The 20,289-nt window shown below is 40.4% G+C and overlaps 1 protein-coding gene across 3 annotated transcripts in view; it reads right to left on the reverse strand.

Moving 5' to 3' along the window:
- Positions 1 to 20,289, reverse strand: part of adarb2 (adenosine deaminase RNA specific B2 (inactive)) — an 870,518-nt gene that overhangs the window by 803,993 nt on the left and 46,236 nt on the right. The window lies entirely within an intron of this gene.

Genomic DNA, 20,289 nt, shown 5'->3' on the forward strand with positions numbered 1-20,289 from the left:
GCTGTTGGCTGGTGCCGCTGAGCCACGTGACGGCGCAACAACTAAAGACCAGAGGGGGAGGGTGCGCTGCTCCATGTTGTGTGACAGCGCAGTGCTGCTGTTACAGACAGAGAGTAGACTTTGATGAATCTGCGTGCGCAGCAGTCAGTGCGTGCGGGAGAGAAAAAAAAGCTTGAGTATCGATCTTTTTACACGAGGATCGTTCAATATCAATACCAGCATTGGTATCGATATTATCGATATTAGGATCGATCCACCCACCTGTAATGTATAGCCATGCAGAGCACTGGCGAAAGTCACATTATTCAAAAGCTTGTACCTATGTGGGCAAATTTCTGAGAAAGAGGTGTTGTACCATTGCAGTGAGTGCAAATGTACATACTGCTGCTAAGCTTTCAGAATAGATTGTTGCCCTTTCAAACTCCCATTTCAGGGATTCAAAACCTTTTTCCTCTATCACAGAGACACCAGGCTTTTGAAATTTGGGATACACATCAATATAAAAAAAACAAAACTAACAACAACAACAAAAAAAACTTGTCCATCATTTAAGCTTTCATAATTGCTTCCTCCATCGGCCAGAAGCTAGAGTACATAGACATGCAGCAACACAAATATACAAGCTGGCCTTTAATACATGTAGCTCAAAGACAATTTTCTCCACAGGGATCATTAAAGCTTCATGTTGATTACCTTATGTGAAGGCATAATGTTGGTTGCGGAGTAAAGTGTCTCCAGCTATGAGGTAAATTCATACTCTGAACAAACCATTTTTCATTAGATCAGTCAAATGAGAAGAAATGAAAGACAATGAATCTATTCACCATTTAGGGTTGGCTGGTTCTTTACAGTAGATTAATGATAATGAATTCTCCACGTTTAACAAAGAGCCAGTCTATACGTCTTCTGACTCTTTACATAACATTGTTCTAGAAGGAGATGATTTAAAAAAAGAAAATCTACTTATCTGCTCATACCTTGCTTATTTGGTGTAATTAATTTACATCATGCATTGTTATTTTGTTAAACAATTTTTGGAATAATAAATCTTGAAGTTAAGGTTATTACAACACTAATTCCAATGAAGTTGGGACATTGTGTAAAATGTAAATAAAACCAGAATACAATGAGTTGCACATCCTCTTCAACCTGTATTCAATTGAATACACCACAAAGACAAGATATTTAATGTTCAAACTGATAATCATTTTTGTGCAAATATTTGCTCATTTTGAAATGGATGCCTGCAACATGTTTCAAAAATGTTGGGATGGGGCAACAAAAGACTGTGAAAGTTGATGAATGCTCAAAGAACACCTAATTGGAAACAGGTGAGTGTCATGATTGGGTATAAAAGGAGCATCCCCAAAAGGCTCAGGCATTCACAAGTAAAGATGGGGTCAGAATCACCACTTTGTGAACTGCATGAAAAAATAGTCCAACAGTATAAGAACAATGTTTCTCAATGTTCAATTGCAAGGAATTTAGGGATTCCATCATCTACAGTCCCTAATATAATCAGAAGATTCAGAGAATCTGGAGAACTTTCTACAAGTGGCAAGGCCAAAAACCAACATTGAATGCCCGTGACCTTCAATCCCTCAGGTGACATCATTGTGTAAAGGATCTTACCGCGTGGGCACAGGAATACTTCAGGAAACCATTGTCAGTTAACACAGTTTATCGCTACATCTACAAGTGCAAGTTAAAACTCTACCATGCAACCATGCTATTAGAAGCGAAACGTCCTCGCGTCAAGCAACCCAGTCCAGTCGAAGATTCAAGCTTCTCTTCTATGGAAACCACCTCGACAACTGAGAGCCTTCACAGAAACACTGGCTGTAATGCAGTAATGTAAAGCAGAGGAGGATTTTCTTCAAAACAACATGCAAAATTTGACCTGCAGTTTTCCAGAAGGCACATGGGAGACCCAAGCCTCAATTTAATCTGTTTTATGTACAATCTTTCTCTACTCCCTCAGTGGTTATCTGCATAGGTAGTTGCAATCCAGGATCTAAGGTGGTTCTGTGATGTCGTGGATACAGCAAAGTACGGCACCAAGACATGCTGCCAGACATGAATTAGTGTCAAATTCTGAATATTAATTTAGAAATGACCTTACATTTACCTTATTTTTCTGTCTTTTCCCAATGAGCAGATATAAGACATAGAAAAGTCACTTAAAAATATTAAAAGTTAAAAAACCCAAAGGCAAGGATAACAGTTTCAGTATAGCAAATCTCCCTGCCACCAACTGCATGAATACTAACAATATACTGTATATTGGTATAAGCTAAATTTAATGTGTGTATTTATTATCAGAATCAACTTGGTCATCACTGACAGACTTCAGGATACATGCCATTATTTTTGTGACCGTTTGACATCAAATTGCCTTGGGAATCATTTCAAAACAAATCGAGGCAGAGCAAAATGTGGTCCTCAAGCTGCACTTTTGCAGCTATGATTCAGGCGATGAACAGCAACAGACGTAACAAGCCACTGTCTGACATAACCATCACGGAGATCATAAGAATTTCATGTTACTTTTTTATTACAATTTTCCTTCATCAAAGGAGCTGTCTGATTATTAAGGAGAATCAAAAGCACTAATGGCCCCTTCAAACATAGCACCAGTGTGGTTGAATGGCATATGAATTGTGCATGAAGCAGGAAATGTATGCAATACGAGTAAAATTGTAGCTGCCTCCAATGCCTCGCACACCTGTTGGTACAACTATTTGCGCACACCAGTGGCTGAAAGAGTGTGCAATGTGAGAGCCCGTTCGATCCCTCTCACGGCAGGTGTGGGCCAAATTCCAGGTGACACACATGAACATCTAACACTTCTCGTTTGGCACTTGGAAAATGTGTGGCCATTCGCAATATCATCACAAAACAGTCAGCAGACAATTCCTGTCGAGCTGCCCCCACAACTGTGGCGTTGCAAAAAGTAACACATATAACATATGTCTCGCACGTGTGCGCATGTGTCGCTCCCCAACACATGTGGCATGCAGTCCTCATGTGGAAATACATAAAGCATCTTTCGCCTTTGCACCAGGCTGCAGTGGCCCCACACAGCGCACCTCATCCATGTCCTTGTTGATTTCAGGAATTTTTCTGCACCATTTACAGACCAGCAATGGTAGAGCAGTGGTAAATGTTCTAGCTGGCAATCAGAGCTTTTGTAAACTGCAGGTTCGAATCCCATGGGTGGCATGTATTTTTCTTTATTATTTTTTTTCACAGCAGCTGCACAATGTGGTTACACATGCTCCAGCTGCTCACACTGTGTTACCGCTGCGACGCATGTACAAAACTGTCACAGCGGGATCGTTCACGCCTGCACGTCAGCTCAATGTTTTCGTGGTTTGCTCATACGAGCTGTTCCACCGTGATTCTCCCTGATATGTACTTACTCTTAGTATGTGTGAAGGGGCCCTAAGACATCACATGATCACACTGCTTTAAACTGGCCTCCCAGCCCAGTCTCACGTTTTTTTTTTTTCGTGCTCCATGACAAAATGAGTCAATTTCGTGATGGGTGTTTTTTAATTCACTATTCCCCTGCCTCACTTTTAATTTCGTGCAGCCATCACGGAATGGATTAAAATGAATTTGTGCTGCTGTGACGAAAATGAGGCACTTTTCATCACAATATCACAAACCAATAGATTAATGTATATTTCGTGCTGCTGAATCACGACTTGCCCTGAGACCTGGTTGGACCTCCCACTACATAAAATAATAACAAAAATACCTAACCACTTCCAAAAATCAGTTAGTCCACAGTAAGGTACCAATTAAGGGGAAAAAACAACACTTAGAATCCAGCCTCAGTGTAACATGGCCTACACAAAAATCTATGATAGCCATCCCAGGGTGGTAGCTGTAGCCAGGTAGGGATCGATGAAGAATTACACAGAGGTCAAACTTTAAAAATGCTCCAATCATGTTGACAACTATATCACATTACTTGTCTGATCATAATGATTCCAAAAAGGTATAGTTTGGACTATCTATGATGGAATGTTCTGGAGTTATGGGGTCAAAACAGCAAAAATGGTGACAAAGGTTAATTTCAGTTTGTACAGGGGTCACATATTAAAGTTGCTCCAATTTCAGTAAAAAAAATATGCAAATTATTCTTTGGGTTAATAGGGTTCAAAAAAGGAATAGTCTGCACCATCTGTCATACTTAGTTATCATGTTACAGGGTAACATATGTCACATGTCATAGAATTCAATGGATGTTGACCTTGTTTGACCTTTAATTTGGAGACAAAGCATTCAACACAGTCAAAACTATTCCATTTACTGATCCTTTTATTTCAACCAATAATGTGTAGGCCATGGTACACTGAAGCTGGATTCTAAGTGTCATTTTTTTCCCCTTATGTGGTACCGATTAGGCCAAAATTCATGACAGGCTCATGGACTAGAAGGTTGTATGGGAGGGAAAAGTCATAGTTAAACCATTGCAGATGCACCAAAAGGACTGACATGCAAATCAATTAATATTTGACATTTTTTTTCCACCCCCTTGTCAGTAGTCTTGTTGGCCTTGTGGCCTGCCAAGGCTATAACACTACAGGGAAAACACAAATTTATCAAAAATTTGCAGTAGAGACTACTGGTGGCCCTTTTCCCCTCTGGAAAGCCAAAAATAAATACATTTAAAAAAAATTCAAAATAAATAAAAATGGCAGAGACATTTTGAATAACTGCAAAATGTAAAACAGAGCAGGATGTCTAACTCTGTAAAGCTGGAGAAAAACAGTTGAATATTAAATGTGAATTTGAATTATGGTGATGGGTGGGAATGCATGCTTTCCTCAAGACAAATAATCCTTTGACCTTTGTATGAACCATCAGCCCCTGGTAGGCAATAACTAATGACCTGGTGGACTAGTCAGGCATCCATCTCTCACCTTGCTCAGGATGAATGTGGTGATGAATGCAGCCGGTTGCTGCTATTTAGATAGCCCTGAAGTCACGGCTATGATAAACTACCCACACACAGACGTCCAGGGCTGAGCCTTGTTTATACAGACTGCCCATTCAACATCAGGCTAATAGTGGAGCAGCAAATGCTACCACAGGGAAGGACTGCAAACTCCACATCTATGTAGAACAAATATGTTAGAGCCAATGTTGTAGACAAACAGTTTTACAGCAAATGCATATGACAATGACAAGTTCAGCAGGAATCAACATAGTAATTTTCTCTGGGTAGAACAAAATACGCCACAGAGGACAGCACGTTGCCTTGGGAGTTATGGTATGAAGGGAGGGTTATACAATTTGGATACAAGTGGATGTGATATTTACTTTTATATATAACAGCTGAGTGGATCCTGTCATTTGATTGGTGCTTTGTATGTCACGTGACATGGATTATTCATCCCATTTGTGTTGTGTTCCATTTAGCGTGCAAATATGGTTCCATACATTTTCAATTTCAATACATTTCAATACATTTTCAGTTCAATACAGCTTATTAATGGTGCTAATTCTTCTATCACACACAAAAAAATCCAAAACCACTACACCATAAGCCATCTGGAGGCATGAAGAGATGCTAGGATGAAAAGCAGTACAAATTTCTGAATGGATTTTTTGGACTGAGGAAATCCACTAAGTCTTTTTTTTTTTTTTTTTTGGAAGTATTACAGACTAACTGTTTTTCCAAGTTGACTGAGAGCAATTTTGGGCTCCTATTTAAACTTTGTGTTAGACTCTGTCAAAGCACCACACCAAAATGTAAGTCCCTTTTGTGTTGTTTATAAATTAATATAATATCAAATGACAAGGATCTATTTTCCCATTATATAAAACAAACAATGAATGTTTTTACATTCTTTCAATGGAACAAATATGTAATTTGGTGAAAGCTGGAATGTTCCATTCAACTGTGGTTCAACTCCTTGAATGGAACATCTTTCATCTTTCACCTCATGAAATATTTGTACCATTGAACTCATAAACATTCATTATTTGAATAGTGTTTAACATATTAACTCATTTCATGCTAGTGGTGTAACAGATCATGGTTGATCCGTACGCATTACCCTTTGTGGTTTGAAATGCAGTTAAAACTGCGGATTAAGTGCAAAGTTTACATAAGTTCACATAAGTGTAATTTTGTGTCACAATGACTTGTTTTTCAAGTGATAACTGAGTTTATTTTGATGCATTCACAGTAAAAATCACGCTCCGAGGAGCGGCTACACCTGTGCATGCACATCCTTCAGTTGTGCATGCCTTCCGTTTCAGTTATGTGGGGATGCAAAGCACAGCTTTTCCACATTGATAACTCTGCTGTGTGCCTTGTTGATGAACAGCTCAAAGCTCTGATTGAATCCAATAAGAGTCCGATAAAAGTGCTTTTCAATTAGTCCGTAAAAACTAATTCGCAAAAAACTGCGTATGTCCGCTTGCTTCATCTGTGAAGTGGAGCGAGCAGACAGAGGATCAGCAAACAGCACTGCCTTTTTAAAAAATACATGAACACACTGTTTTGCTTTAAATACACAATAAGCTTCTTTTGTATCATCAGTATTGCCCTTCTATCACACAATTTGATAATGCAGACTTGGGAAGCCCATAGTAAGTACGTACTCTGCACTTCCTAAGATGATACAGCGGTAAAGCAGTCAGCGAACCTGCATTGACCGTTCTGCAGCTGCACATACGAGGTCTGTGAGAAAAGAATCCGACCTTTTTATTTTACGCAAAAAATATATGGATTTGATTCATATGTTTTTACGTCAGCCACCTTCATGCGCATGCGTGAGTTTTTCCACGCCTGTCGGTTGCGTCATTCACCTGTGGACAGGCTTTGAGTGAGCACTGGTCCACCCCTCTCATCGTTGTTTCATTGTGAGGAAATGGCGGAATGATTTGGGCTTTTTTTCCATCAGAATTTTTTCAGAAACTGTTAGAGAGGCAGCTGGAAACCATTCAAAAAATTTATCTGGCTTTCGGTGAAAATTTTACGGGCTTCACAGAGAATAAGGAGTGTTACTACAGCTTTAAGGACTGCCCACAATGGCGCACTGTGCGCCGCGCTCCGAGTCGCCATCGAGAGGCAGAAACCACCACATCATTTCTAAACGGATCGCTGTGTGGAGCCGGGACCATCGTGTGCAATTTCTCTGGTTATCACAAGAGCTGGACATCAGCCATTTTCCGGCAGATTTCACTTTTAACAATAGATTTTGTCATGGAAAGTCGCGCAGAGGCTTCGCGCGTCACGACAGATTCGCTGATGAAGCGAGACAAAGGAACACCTCCATTTCGGAGTGTTAAAGAACAAGTTGGGACATGCCTATCTCGGCTTTCAGTGCTTACCAGTCGAGTGAGTATAAGAGAAATTGTGGAGAGCTGGGCTTGTCCCAACTTGTCCTTTAACACTCCGAAACGGAGGTGTTCCTTTGTCTCGCTTCATCAGCAAATCGGTCGTGACGCGCGAAGCCTCCGCGCGACTTTCCATGACAAAATCTATTGTTAAAAAGCCTGATAAATTTTTCGAATGGTTTCCAGCTGCCTGTCTCTAACAGTTTCTGAAAAAATTCTGATGGAAAAAAAGCTCAAATCATTCCGCCATTTCCCCGCAATGAAACAACGACGAGAGGGGTGGACCAGTGCTCACTCAAAGCCTGCCCACAGGCGAATGACGCAACGGACAGGCGTGGAAAAACTCACGCATGCGCACAAAGGTTCAAGCTTGGCTGACGTAAAAACATATGAATCAAATCCATATATTTTTTGCATAAATAAAAAGGTCGGATTCTTTTCTCACAGACCTTGTAGACTGTGAAGGGCTATGGTGCTAGGGCCGAACCACAGGGGAGAGGGGTTGGAACGGCCTTCCAAAAGCCCTTTTCTTTGCACATAATATGTAATAATAATAATAATAAGAAGAAGAAGAACCAAATTCTATGACTTTGAAAAAAAATATTGATTCATACAACAGCAAGAATTCATACCCCCATCACACATATGCTGACTGAGGCCGAATTGCATCAGAATGACACATCCGGCCACAATAGGGAAATACTGAAGTGTGGTCTGAAGAGCTATGGACGGCAGTCTGTTAACATCTACATATTTGGTCCCATTCGCTTGGCTGTCCCGAGTGTGTTTCACATGTTCAAAACACTCTTGGAGGCATCAAGATGCGACACACATCTGACGGTGGTCTGTGTGCAGTTTTTGCGTCATCTGATCTCAGTCTACATATTCTGACGGCATCAAAACAGCATCTGAAATTATCTGATTGCAGTTGACTGAGCTCTGAGATCGATCGGTCACAGCAAAGCCTGCCGGCATGTTGTGGGATGTCCACCTCCACTGGACCCTGGCCAGGGAGGACAAAGGAAATCTTGATATGTAATAACATGTATGTGGCACACAGTCATCATGTACAGTGGGTGTGAACAGCGCGCAATCAAACCGAAATCACCGTGTGCCGCTGCGCCTCTCCGTGGTCCCATGCGCACTAATGCGTCATAGCGCACATCACGCACTGAGCTGAATGGGTCTCACCGCTGTAATATACATATTATTATTACCTGATCACCATCTAAACTCTGTAGGAGGTGTGACATGGAACTGTATCCAAGGCTGTGACAATGTTTTTAAACTTGAAACTCACCTCCAGCACAGAACCAGGACAGCACAGAGCGCAGAGGATCCAAATCACAGCCTATAGTGAAAAGTCTCTCACCAGGCAGCTGGGTGCTGCAAATAACCATTGCAGTGTGCTGCAAATGAAATCCCATGTGAAAATCCAACCGACATCACAGTGTACAGACTTGAATTGTGCTCCTGAAGTAAGCAAAAAAGAAAAAAAACAAATTAAAGTTCGCTGGAAAGGTTGCGTCTGACGCATGCACTCAAAAAAAAAAAAAAAAAAACTTGCTCAGTGAACATAAAAAAAATTATGTAAAGTATTTCCACCCAAGTAAAATGCGTTAACTTAACCAAAAACAATTTTGCTGAGTGAACTAAGTGTAAATTTGTTGGGTTAACATTAGGGATGGTTATCGAGAACCAGTTCTTTTCGGGTATCGTTAAGAAATTATTCAGTCCACTTACATCAATAGCCTTTTTGCTTAATAATTCCCTTACTGGTCCTTCAGAGTGGCCATTGTTTATGGGGGTGTTTGTTGGCAAAATGATCATTTCTCTACACTGATTACAGACCCTGCAGTGGGTCTGTAATCAACCATTTCTGCAGCGCGGCTTTGCTTTGAACCCTGAACCAATGAAGCAATGCTTTGATCTACTGCTTCGTTGGTTCTTTGTTTTAGTTCGCTTTATCTTAATCTTTCTCCACTAAAACCTTAAAGAAGATAGGTCTGTGAGAAATATTTACCTTTCTTATGTTAAACCGACCTGTTATGGTCTTCTGAAACAGTTGATAGATAGATTTTATAACTTAAAAAGGGGACCGATACTAACGCATTAGCATGTCTATGGCATTTTCAATGTTAAAGTTAGCATTAAGCTGTTCACATCTCAGCACGTTTGTGTGCATTTGTTTTCTGTATAATAATTAATGGCTCAGCATTTGTTGTTGTAAAAGAGTCAAATGTATTACAAATTGTATTTTTTATTTTATTTATATAATAATAATAATAATAATAATAATAGCAACAACAACAATAACAGTAAAAATAACTAAAAATGCTACAATACAATTTTAGAGAAAGACAAAAAGAACCTGATAAACCAAAACAAAACCAAAAAGATAAAACCAATTAACAATATAATAAATAAATATAGAAATAAATAGATAATGTTTCCTGTGAACACCTAGTGACTCTTACACCTCCACTTCATTCCTGTTTTATTTAAGTTGAATGACAATCTGCTTTGGTCAAACCATATTTTCAATTTGTTAATTTCTTCAGTGATTTCCTCCAGAACTATCTGCCAAGCTAGTAAACTGCTGCATCCTAGTAAGAGCAGAATACTACTGGAATGAATTTGAATAAGTTTTTTGTTTTTTTTCTCACCTAAATGGATGCTGCACTCACTGCAGTTTATTGTCTGGAATAGTCCCAGATTGCACTTCAGAGCTTCTAGAATTCAAACATTTTTGTCCGGGTGGCGTTGGTAGGTAATTTTGGGTTTCAGCTTTTTTTTGTTTTTCACCACTTTCATCCCTGAATATGTCAATCGTGAGTCACTTTTGTATGGATTAAAGTCACTAACTGGGACTCCTGTCTTGTTGGGAGAAAGAAACAAGAATCGTCCTCTGTTCTGTTCACACAGCTCCAAACGCTGCGCGGCTCTCTGTCGAGTCAAGTTAGAATGATAGAGTCCAGTCGGAAATAATAAATTCAAAGCCAAATGCTGTTTAAATCAAATGACACCTCTTTCCAAACGTTGTAATGCAAACAAACTGCAGGCGATCAAAATGTTTTTTCCTCCCAAAATGAGACGTCTTGCACTGATGTGCAGCAGCCGGCTGAGCTCAGCTCAAAGGTATGGAGTCAAAGTCAAAGTCAGCTTTGTCAAATATGCTACACATGCTCGAGATACAGCACAGATGAAATTTCAGTCCTGTCAGACCCACGGTGCAGAGTATAGAATAAAAACTACTACTAAGTAAAAAAATTTACCTTGGATATTACTGATTTACAAAATAAAAATAATATAAAACTGTGCGGGGTGCACCGGAAGTATGGGGTCCAGGGTCCTTTGCTAAGGGCTATCCGGTCCCTGTACGACCGCAGCAGGAGCTTGGTTCGCATTACCGGTAGTAAGTCAAAGCTGTTTCCAGTGAACGTTGGCCTCCACCAGGGCTGCCTTTTGTCACTGGTTCTGTTCATTATTTTTATGGACAGAATTTCTAGGCGCAGCCAGGGTGTAGAGGGGGTCTGGTTTGGGAACCACAGAATCTCGTCTCTGCTGTTTGGGGGGACGATGTGGTTCTGTTGGCTTCGTCAAATCAGGACCTTCAGCGTGCACTGGGGCAGTTTGCAGCCAAGTGTGAAGCATCCGGAATGAAGATCAGCACCTCCAAATCTGAGGCCATGGTTCTCGACTGGAAAAAGGTGCTTTGCCCTCTTCAGGTCGGTGGTGTCCTTGCCTCAAGTGGAGTTTAAGTATCTTGGGGTCTTGTTCACGAGTGAGGGATGGATGGAGCATGAGATTGATAGACGGATCGGTGCAGCATCTGCAGTGATGCGGTCGCTGTATCGGACCGTCGTGGTGAAGAGAGAGCTGAGTAGGGGGGCAAAGCTCTCGATTTACCGATCGATCTACATTCCGATCCTCACCTATGGTCATGAGATTTGGCTCATGACCGAAAGAACGAGATCGCGAGTACAAGCGGCCGAGATGAGTTTCCTCCACAGGGTGGGTGGGCGCTCCCTTAGAGATAGGGTGAGGAGCTCGGTCACTCGGGAGGAGCTCGGAGTTGAGCCGCTGCTCCTCCACATCGAAAGGAGTCAGTTGAGGTGGCTCAACTGTACCTCAACACAATCCTGTCTGGGAGGTCTACAGATAACTCCTTTTGTCTTCAAACTTGATTTGTGCTCTGACATGCACTGTCAACTGTCGGACCTTATATGTAGACAGGTGTGTTCCTTTGTTCAAGCAGCTGGATTTACCCCAGGTGGATTCCAGTTAAGCTGTAAAAACATTTTAAGGATGATCAGTGGAATCCATATGCACCTGAGCTCAACTTAGATCTTCATGGCAAAGGCTGTGAATACTTCTGTAAATGTGATTACTTAGTTTTTTTAATTTTTAATAAATGAGCAAAAATCTAAAACAAAAAAACAACCTTTTTTACATTGTTATTATGGGGTATTGTGTGTAGAATTTTGAGGGGGAAAATGAATTTCTTCCATTCTGGAATAAGCCTGTAACCTAACAAAATGTTGTGAATACTTTCCGGATGCACTGTGTGTGTGTGTGTATATATATATATATATATATATATATATATATATATATAGACAGACTCAGACTCACTTTTATTGTCACTCGACCCTTACAGGCAGAACGAACTGCAGTTTCTCCAGGTCTCGGTGTATATACACATACACATATATATATTACCAGCAGCACTAAACAGTAATCAGTCAGGTGAGCTGAAAAGAATGCTTTGAGAAAACACTGCATTCAGTCTGGAAATCCATCAGCCCAGCTGATCATACTTTTTAGCTCCCTTCATCACCACAGCTCATCACCATTTTACTGAAATAGCTACAACCATCCATCCATTTTCTGTACCCACTTATGGCTGCATTGCAAAAAAAAAAAAAAAAAAGGTCTCATTAACAAAGTCTGTTTGAAATTTTGTATGTCTTCCAGCTTCAGGTCCAAACTGTTGTTGACAGTTGCAGAACTGCTGTAACAAGGGCCAAGATGATAAGAGCACCTGCAGCCCAGACAGGCCACCACACTGACCCACCACAGCCCCATTACTGTCTGTTTGACAATGCAGAGTGTGTGTGTGTGTGTGTGTGTATATATATATGCATATGTCTGCATGCTGTCACATGCACATACTTCTCTTCATGCTCGATTTGTCTTCCACACAAGTGTGTGCACATACGTGAATGAGCCCTTTTCTCCTCATCCAACTGATGGTCCATTCAAATTAAAATGAATTTCCATCATGTTAATAGGGGGAGCAGAGAACAAAGCGTGGGCCCGCTGCAGACAGCAGGAATAGCAGGAGGATTATCATTGCCATCATCAGGGCTATTATCATTAAAGCCAGTTGTCACCCTCCCCTTCCTGTGAAAACAAGTGGTCCATGCTGAGTTTTACAGCAGCACAAGTTTGAATTCTGCTTTTTTTAGTAGCTGAATCCTGGGGTGCTGTGAAAGTACATTTGATTTCAATTGGTTTTGCCTAATTAAAATCCAATCACCATTATCATCATCATCTATGCACCACACCTGGCATCATCAGTTCAATGTTATTCAGAGATATTACCAAGATCAACAGCACCTCTACCAAGAAAATTATGTGCCAGTTAATGTTTGTTTGACAGCAGGATTTCTCAAAAATACATTGAACAATTTCATTGAAATAAGGTTACAAAGTTGAGCCAGTCAACATACTGCCCTCTGACATAAGGGAGAACCAAATGTACTCTACCCTCATTACATCACAAAGAAACCTCAATATGTTTCCTTCATGACATTGGAAAAAACTAATATTATGACCTATGACATCATAAAGGAAAATCTAATGTATGTTATGAACTCAAGATTGGCAAGGTCATGTCCCAATTCAGTTTGACTGACATGTTGACAGCTAACTTGAATCTTGCATTTTCATGACTTGAGATTGACTTACTTCCACCTCTGGTCAGGGTTGAAGTTATTGGAATATGAATCTATAGACATTTCAGTTGTGATTATCTGTTTATAGGAGTTTCTGAGGAGCTAAATTCTAAAGTGTGAAAGCCTTTGTACACAGTAGTATGCATGAATTCAAGTTTAAGCACTTTATAGTGATTGTGTGGTGCAACAAATTCAGCACTTTGCATCACCACTCTTAGCTTCATGGTGGAGTAGAGAGGAGAAACATATTCCTTCACCAAAACAGATCAAATCTTGGCTTGCATCTCAGATGTACCTTCTGGCAATTTGTAACTAAAGTTTCAGGTCTTCTTTTTTAAGAAAATCCTCGTCTAAACCACTTCATCATGAAGCTGTATAACTGGTGATACAAAATACAAAGCTTGCACTGTGCAAAACCTCTCCAATCACAGCTGCATAAATCTATAACTTCTTCTGGGTTTTTCTGGGTGTCTTGGTGGCTTTCCTCACTCTTCTTCTTGCACAGTTGCTCAGTTTTTGAGAACTGTCTACTCCATGCAGATTTACACAGAGGGCCATACTGTTTGTATTTCTTCATAATTTATGTAAATAAAGTCCAAGACATATTCAGTGGCAGCTTTACCATCAGAGAGCCTCGTCCAAAACTACCACAAAAGACTCCAAGCTGTCATTGATATTAAAGGGGGCAATACATGGTATTAAAAACAGGGGTATGTAAACTTTTGATCAGGGTCATTTTGGTAATTTCTGTTCTCATTATGATTTACAAAAATTAAACACACTTGACAATAAATTACTTCATCTAAACATGAGTGAAAAAAGGCTATGTGCTATGATTCATATTGCCAAGGTATGTAAACTTATAAGCACAACTGTAGACTATTATTGCACGTGTCCAACAGCATATATTATTATTGCATCAATTATTAAACAGTGTCATGCACATTACCAACATACGTTATTGTGTATGTACAGTGAGACGTTATTTGAGAATTAAGAGATCTCAGAGTTCCACAAGTTAATGGCAGTTGGGGGGAAAGCACCATACATGCCCTGTTTGTGCATATACAGACTGATCTGAAGACATTATGCCTAGGATAAGTGACATCCTTGAGGATTATGTTTATAGCGCTTGCACACACACACACACACACACACTATATATTAACTGGTACTATATAATATAATATATACATAAGCCTTGGTCCCACTGAATAATGAATTCCACCTGCTCTGTGCGCTGGACGCTGTATATAAAATTATTCTGTAGGATTAATCATTTTCTGCCAAACCTTGGATGCTGAAAATACCTCTAATCGCTTCTAGAATCACAGAGGACTGTTTTATCTGGATGCTTTTTTCCTCTCTTTCCTGCTCCATGTGGAATGTATTTTGGAACACCTTAAGGTAACTATTTTTAATGTTTTTATAGCTTGATAAAACAGTTCCTAGCTGTAAACGTGTGTCTATGGTTGATTTAATATCTTGTTAATGGATCACATGAGCTCTGTGTGCACACTGCGCACTGAGGCAGCCACTCATCATCATGCTCCAAACGAGCATTTAGGCAGAACGCCAGCTCACAAAAGAATGATTTTTCAGTCAATATTGGACGAACACAAAGTTAAAATTTAGATGACTGTGTGAAAGTGGATGTGTTTAAAGCTGCGGAAGATGTAACTCCAGTGAAGCTGCTAAAAGCAGAGCAGAGCTGTGCAGCAACACAGAAGGAGAGCACACAAAAGACCAATTTTGAAGATATAACACAAAGTTAATAGTTGTATCACGGTGACTTATAAGCTGTGGAAGAAATAAAGAAATATATTTTTTTTTAAGTGATCCACAGGTGTATGTAATTAAAGTGGCCACCTCATTCTGTATGCAGGACGGCACCGCGTGCAAAAGAGTGATTTTGCAGAAATAAATGGAGGAACACAAAGTTAAAAGTGGGATCACAGTGTAAAAATGACTGTGTTTAAAGCCAGGGAAAAAATAAAGCCAGCAAGCCACAGATGGAAAGGAAGCCAGTGAGAAGGAGCACAGAGGTGGCTGCCCAGGAACCCTTGGATCGGTTCTAGCTGGTCTGGTGCATTACAAGTGGACAGCAACCTGGTGCACAGCAAACAACCACGGGTCTGTACTGCAGTGTCTATTTTTGGACTGCATTTAAAAAATGTGGCATCTTTAAATGCTGCTGTGAATTGAAAACCCACACTTTAAAGAGACCAGGTGTGGGAGGGCTGGAGGTTTGGACCAAACCTATGCCTAAACGTGCGCCAACATCGCATTATCATGGCGCTATCACGGCACTACGTGGCTTAGCATGGCTGACGCAAGCCATTCAAGGCTCTAATGATAGGTCGGTCGTGGCTCACTAGAGACTGCTACGTGGCACATGTGGGGTAGAGGCACATAGACGCACCTTAGTAACGGATGCATGATAGATGAAAACGTGGGTCATTCTTTGAATAATCGCTGACACATGCATGCGTGGCTCATTATTCGGTGGGACCCAGACTATATTTACATACACACACAAGTTTTAAGTACTGAAACACGGCTTCAGAGGCAGAGGAAATTTCAACAGCAAACATGAACATGAGTTTTCCTCAAGGCATGCTTCTTATACAACATACCTTATATCTAAATTTGGACTAGTAATGTTGGCTTATGTGTGCCAGCATTTCTGGGACTTTTTGTTCAGCACAAGCGCTCCCTTTGTTCTTTACGCAAGGCAACATTTATAGCCCTGAGTCTCAAACAGCCTTCACCCTTCACCACAAGCTCCACCCCCAAAGCACCACTGTGGGACTGGCAGGAGGTGTGAGAGGGGGAGGAATAACATTTTTCACCGTGCCGTCACCCATCCAAGCTGGCTCACGCCAAAGTGTCGTGTGTGCGTTAACAGTTCAGCAGAATCAGGCACAACATGCATGCAGGCCTTATCTAGACAAAACCAAATACACTCGGAGCTAGCAATGGTAACGGATGAGTGATTAGAACTTAGTATTTATGCAAATTCAAAGACATCAATTGTGGTCCAGTGCTTCAAGTTGTACAAATCAAAATCAGAGCAGCAAAAGGACAAAATAAACACCACCGTGTACAACAGGTTAGAAAGTTGGAATAACATTGGTCAGGGCTAGAGGTATCAAAAACTCAAACATGACCTCCAGCAGCTGACTCTGCAGTGATACACAAAATATCAGACACACTTAATACAGGCAAAGATTTAAAAAAAAATAAGTTTTGAAGGATTTTCCAGATAAGCCTGTCAGTCTCTCGTAGGATGCCCCAAAGAATGCTCAAGTCGGCAGATGAAAGAGGATTTACTGTAGAGTGAAGAGGGGGAAACTGTTATTTAATGCTTGCATGTGAACAGAATAATGAAACACTGAGAAGCTGCGCATGAGTGAGTGGTATCATGATCAATGGACAAATCTCCCATTAAGAAATTCAGCTTCACAAATCTAACGTAAAGGATGAAATGTGTATTCACCATGTACGATGAATCAATTAAGTTCGGACATTCATACAACGCAGAAGGAAAATTGGCATTGCCCTTGACCTCTTATCCAGAGTGGGGTGCAAATACTAATGTGCAAGAAAGCACTCTGTATGCTCAAAGTAATTGAGATCCTGACACAGAGCTCCTGACTGCAGGGAAATAACTGACTCAGACCACCGAGGACACAAGGTAGTCATTCCACTGAGTAGCTTCGATGGGCTCAGATGAAGTCCAACAGCAGGAACAAAAACTTGCAGTTCCTTTAATGGGCACTTGAGGCTGGCAACAAAAGGAAACAGCTTCCCATTCAAATGTCCAACTTTAGAGCAGAAAAACATGTTTACAGTCTGGTACCAAAAACAGTTTTGGTCTTGATAGATAGTTTGCCGCTCCATGACAACTGTACAGGGGATGAATGTTTTTCTGTCTTCTTAGTTTAAGACATTTTAAGCCACAAAGTTTTACATAATTAGGGGCGTGGTCGCTTTGAGTGACAGCTGCTGAGCTGAGCACTGACTCTCATAGTGTCAGTAGCTCAGAGGCTACAGGCAGTGGCTGAAATTTATTACAAATACCTGGAATAATATAGCTTGTTGTGTGACAAGATGTCCCAATGATCTAAGACATCCTTGGTGCAACATTCGCATTGAGTTTATGTTGTATGCTAACAGCGTTTGTACTTTTTTCAGTTACAAGTAGCTTGACCTGTTGGGTCCCATTAATTATAGAGAAAATAAGCAGCTCATGACTGGTAATGTCCACACTAAAGCAAACCAACATGACAAACACAGCATAGTCCCTAAATACATGCTTTAATAAACATTTGAACAACTATTAGCCTGTGACCTTAGCTGGTTCAGACTCAAATATAGGGATGTGTTTAGGCTTCTATCATCACACAATTGAGTCACCCACGTTCCACCTCTTTATTCATTTATAGGTTCATAGGCATAATAAGCACTTGCCAAAGCTGACAGCATGGCACCCAGACACCCAGATATGAGCTTCATATTGGCTCTTCCAGGTCTCAACAGAAAAGCTACTGGTGTGTGTATTATATATATATATATATATATATATATATATATATATATATATATATATATATATATATATATATATATATATATATATATATATATATATATATATATATATATATAGCGCCAAATCACAACAACAGTTGCCCCAAGGCGCTTTATATTGTAAGGCAAAAGCCATACAATAATTACAGAAAAACCCCAATGGTCAAAACGACACCCTATGAGCAAGCACTTGGCGACAGTGGGAAGGAAAAACTCCCTTTTAACAGGAAGAAACCTCCAGCAGAACCAGGCTCAGGGAGGGGCAGTCTTCTGCTGGGACTGGTTGGGGCTGAGGGGAGAGAATCAAGAAAAAGACATGCTGTGGAAGACAGCAGAGATCAATCACTAATGATTAAATGCAGAGTGGTGCATACAGAGCAAAAAGAGAAAGAAACACTCAGTGCATCATGGGAACCCCCCAGCAGTCTAAGTCTATAGCAGCATAACTAAGGGATGGTTCAGGGTCACCTGCTCCAGCCCTAACTATAAGCTTTAGCAAAAAGGACAGTTTTAAGCACAGAACCTTGTGGAACTCCATAATTAACCTTACTCTGTGAAGAAGACTCCCCATTTACATGAACAAATTGTAATCTATTAGATAAATATGATTCAAACGCAGTGCCTTTAATACCTATGGCATGCTCTAATCTCTGTAATAAAATTTTATGGTCAACAGTATCAAAAGCAGCACTGAGGTCTAACAGAACAAGCACAGAGATGAGTCCACTGTCTGAGGCCATAAGAAGATCATTTGTAACCTTCACTAATGCTGTTTCTGTACTATGATGAATTCTGAAACCTGACTGAAACTCTTCAAATAGACCATTCCTCTGCAGATGATCAGTTAGCTGTTTTACAACTACTCTTTCAAGAATTTTTGAGAGAAAAGGAAGGTTGGAGATTGGCCTATAATTAGCTAAGATAGCTGGGTCAAGTGATGGCTTTTTAAGTAATGGTTTAATTACTGCCACCTTAAAAGCCTGTGGTACATAGCCAACTAATAAAGATAGATTGATCATATTTAAGATCGAAGCATTATTTAATGGTAGGGCTTCCTTGAGCAGCCTGGTAGGAATGGGGTCTAATAGACATGTTGATGGTTTGGAGGAAGTGACTAATGAAAATAACTCAGACAGAACAATCGGAGAGAAAGAGTCTAACCAAATACCAGCATTACTGAAAGCAGCCAAAGATAACGATATGTCTTTGGGATGGTTATGAGTAATTTTTTCTCTAATAGTTAAAATTTTATTAGCAAAGAAAGTCATGAAGTCATTACTACTTAAAGTTAAAGGAATACTCGGCTAAATAGAGCTCTGACTCTGTCAGCCTGGCTACAGTGCTGAAAAGAAACCTGGGGTTGTTCTTATTTTCTTCAATTAGTGATGAGTAGTAAGATGTCCTAGCTATTCTGTTAATTCTAGAATAGAATTTAAAATTCTTCTTCTTACTTATAAGGTTTTGAATAATCAGGTCCCATCTTATCTTAGGGACCTCATAGTACCATATCACCCCAATAGAGCGTTTCGCTCTCAGACTGCAGGCTTACTTGTAGTACCTAGGGTTTGTAAGAGTAGAATGGGAGGCAGAGCCTTCAGCTTTCAGGCTCCTCTCCTGTGGAACCAGCTCCTAATTCAGATCAGGGAGACAGATACCTTCTCTACTTTTAAGATTAGGCTTAAAACTTTCCTTTTTGCTAAAGCTTATAGTTAGGGCTGGATCAGGTGACCCTGAACCATCCCTTAGTTATGCTGCTATAGACTTAGACTGCTGGGGGGTTCCCATGATGCACTGAGTGTTTCTTTCTCTTTTTGCTCTGTATGCACCACTCTGCATTTAATCATTAGAGATTGATCTCTGCTGTCTTCCACAGCATGTCTTTTTCTTGATTCTCTCCCCTCAGCCCCAACCAGTCCCAGCAGAAGACTGCCCCTCCCAGAGCCTGGTTCTGCTGGAGGTTTCTTCCTGTTAAAAGGGAGTTTTTCCTTCCCACTGTCACCAAGTGCTTGCTCATAGGGTGTCGTTTTGACCATTGGGGTTTTTATGTAATTATTGTATGGCCTTGCCTTACAATATAAAGCACCTTGGGGCAACTGTTTGTTGTGATTTGGCGCTATATAAACAAAATTGATTGATTGATTGCTTTACGGAGGGCTTTTTTATAGAGCAACAGACTCTTTTTCCAGGCTAAGTGAAGATCTTCTAAATTAGTGAGATGCCATTTCCTCTCCAACTTACGGGTTATCTGCTTTAAGCTGCGAGTTTGTGAGTTATACCACAGAGTCAGGCACTTCTGATTTAAGGCTCTCTTTTTCAGAGGAGCTACAGCATCCAAAGTTGTGCTCAATGTGGATGTAAAACTATTGATGAGATA

Source organism: Thalassophryne amazonica, chromosome 1 (assembly GCF_902500255.1).
Source record: "Thalassophryne amazonica chromosome 1, fThaAma1.1, whole genome shotgun sequence".
NCBI classification, from domain to species: domain Eukaryota; kingdom Metazoa; phylum Chordata; class Actinopteri; order Batrachoidiformes; family Batrachoididae; genus Thalassophryne; species Thalassophryne amazonica.